The 3,283-nt window shown below is 38.1% G+C and overlaps 1 non-coding gene across 1 annotated transcript; it reads right to left on the bottom strand.

Moving 5' to 3' along the window:
• Nucleotides 1-2,331: 2,331 nt before the first annotated feature.
• LOC113192454 (small nucleolar RNA SNORA67) lies at nt 2,332-2,476 on the bottom strand. Its single transcript, XR_003302013.1, has one exon. It is a non-coding gene; the product is annotated as a small nucleolar RNA SNORA67 (small nucleolar RNA).
• Nucleotides 2,477-3,283: the final 807 nt, after the last annotated feature.

The following is a 3,283-nucleotide window of genomic DNA, read 5'->3' on the forward strand; positions in this document are numbered from 1 at the left end:
TCATTTGGACATAGTTGTAAATGCATGTAACATAGTTTGCTCCATTTCAATCCCTAGTACTTACTGTTTCCCTCTCCTTCTCCTCCTTCCTGACCCCCTTCCTCTAAGGAAAATAACTTTAAAAAAACTACCCTTTTATTACCTTTAAGCACATTACATAATATTAAAATAAACCAATTAAATGTTGTCTGCTAGAGGGCTTTTTTTTTTTTTTTTTTTTGTACTGGGGATCAAAACCAGGGGTGCTCTACCACTGAGTTATACATCCCAGCCCTAGCCCTTTTTATTCTTTGAGACAGTATCTCACTAAGTTGCTTAGGCTTGACAATATCTCACTAAATTGCTGAGGCTGGCCTTGAACTAGCAATCCTCCTGCCTTAGACTTCTGAGTTGCTAGGATTACAGGTGTGGGCTATTGCACCTGAATAGAGATGTCTTTTTTGGTGGCAGGTACCTGGGTATTGAATTCAGGGGCACTCAACCACTGAGCCACATCCCCAGCCCTATTTTTTATTTAGACTTGCTTAGTGCCTCATTTTTGATGAAGCTGGCTTTGAACAAGTTCCTCCTGCCTAGGCCTCCTGAGCCGCTGGGAATACAGGTATGGGCCACTGTGCCCAGCTTAGAAGTTTTGATTTAATATTTTATACATTCAAATTAGCACATCAAAATATAGCTGCGGTAGTAGGGCTCAGGTTGTGGCTCAGTGTTACATGCGTGAAGCAGTGGGCTCAATTCTCATTACTGCATATAAATAAATGAATAAAATAAAGACCCATCAACAACTAAAAAAATATTTTTAAAAAAGTCTATCTAAAGCAGGGATGGCTTCCTATTAGTAATCATAGTCCTTTATAAATGTCTCTAGTGCAGTACTCATCACCTTCTATTACAGTTATTTGTTCACTGATATAGTTTTCAGGCTAGACTACAAACTCCATGTAGGCATTCTCTCTATCTTCCTCCCTCAATCTTCTTTTTTTCTTCCTTCTTTCCATCCTCCCTTTCCTTTCCCTCCCTCCCTCCCTCCCTCCCTTCCTTTTGCCAGTGCTCTGGTAATGTCCAGATTTTAGAAATACTCTATCTTGGAAAAAAGTAAGTTTTCAGTGTGGTATGGTTTATAAGAATAAATGAATATATGAACACTGCATATGTATAAATGGGTGATTAATCAGTTAATGACTATAGCAGGACATAGTGGTGCATATCTGTAATTCTAGGTACCCAGAAGGCTGAGGCAGGAGAATCACAAGTTCTAAGCAGCCTAGGCAACTTAGTGAGACAGGGTCTCTCTAAAATAAAAAAAATTAAAAAAAAAAGCAAAAACTGTGGGATGTTAAGTTTAGTGATAGAGTGCTTGCCTAGCATGCACTAAGTCCACATGTTCAATTTGCAGCACTGCAGAAAAAAAAAAAGATGACTGTATGTAAACATCCTTATGATCATTTAACAATGTTGATAATAAAAATAATTTTGGAATCAGAAACGAGGCTTTAAAAACTGGCTGTGCAAGTTATTATTTGTTTTTCCAGTTTCCATGTCATTTTATTCATAATTTTGTGTTTGTTTCCTGAATCAATAAATACTATACAAAACAATGTAAAAACGGCTACCATTTTCTCTCCCCTGCTTCTCTCACCTGAGGACAATACCATGGGCAACCTTTCTTAGAGGTTCTCCATGCAGATTTGGTCCAGCAAATGAGGTTGTGACGTTGTAACTCCTTAAATAATTTTCACAGGGATTCAAGTGGGGTGGGAGAGCCTCTGGGATCTGGAGGTGACTAGGTTAGGGGCATGGATTAATGTTTTCTGGTAGGAGAGGGCACCTGGGACAAGAGCCTACCCCAAAGAAAAGAGTGTCTAAAATGTTCACGGTTTCTTCTTTTGCCTCAAAAAGTGACATTTATTCAAAGAAAAAAGACAAAAAAAAAAAATGAAAAGATATCCATCCCTTGACTCCCTTCCCTCTCTTCTATCTGCTCCTTAGCCCCTAGGATTGAACCCTGGCTGGAACTAGGTAGCAGGACAACCCCTCTCAGATGAGGTCAGCAACATTGAGGGGCATCTCTTCAATGGAGGTGTTGTAGAAGGTCTCCGTGTCTCGAAGAGTTCTCTTGTCTTCTTTTGTCACCATGTTAATAGCCACACCCTTTCATCAAAAACACCTACCTTGACCAATTCTGTGGATGTAGTTTTCCCTATTGGTGGGAAGGTCATAGTTGATGACTACAGAAACCTGCTGCACATCAATGCTTCTGGCCTATGTCAAGAAAGATGGCAAATTCATCCTTTGAATTGAGGATATGATCCATCAGAGGGACTTAAATATACATGTAGGCAGTCAAAGAAATGCAAGAGAAATCAAATATCCTCTGTTTCCCAAAGATCTTAAGCATGCCAGGTTTTCTTCCAAATTGCCACTTTCCTAAGAGAGGCACTAGTTGGCCCTATGGAGAGGAAATCACCTAATGAAACTTATTATTAAGCATTAGGTGCCTGACTTAGCCTCTCAGAGTCTCAATTGTTTTACAAAATAAGATAACTTCTCATAGTAATATTATGAGGATTGAGACAACTGTCACAGTGCTTGGCTTAGAACAGAAGCTCAATAAAAGATATATTATATACTATATATGTCCAGGAGTAATTAGACTTTGAGTTAATTATTATAATTTCTGTATTATTTATTATAATTATTAAGAAAACACAAAGCAATGTATGAAACTCTGGCTCATAATTGGATTTTATTTATTTATTTAGCAGTTCTGGAGATGGAACTCAGGAACCCTCTATCTACCATTGAGCTCCATCCCCACCCTTTTTATTTTATTTTATTTTTTTTTAATATTTTTAGTTGTAGATGGATATAATAACTTTATTTTATTTATTTTTGTATGTGGTGCTGAGGATTGAACTCAGTGCCTTACATGTGCTAGGCAAGTGCTATACCACTGAGTCACAATCCTAAATTTTTCATTTGGAGGCAGGGTCTCACTAAACTGTCTGGATGGCCTCAAATTTGCAATCTTCTTGCCCCTGTCTCCCAAATTGCTGGGATTACAGACTTGCAACATTACACCCAGCCCATAACTGGCTTTAATAAAAAACAAAACAAAAAAACATAGAGTGTTCTTATAGATATTAGGCAAGCTTCCTCAAAATTTGACATTTGAGAAGTCCTCATTTATAAAATGACTGGTTCAAAACTGGCCTATAGCTGGGCACAGTGGTAAATGCCTGTAATCAAAGTGACTTAGGATGTTGAAGCAGGAGGATCACAA

This window comes from Urocitellus parryii, chromosome 10 (assembly GCF_045843805.1).
Source record: "Urocitellus parryii isolate mUroPar1 chromosome 10, mUroPar1.hap1, whole genome shotgun sequence".
NCBI classification, from domain to species: domain Eukaryota; kingdom Metazoa; phylum Chordata; class Mammalia; order Rodentia; family Sciuridae; genus Urocitellus; species Urocitellus parryii.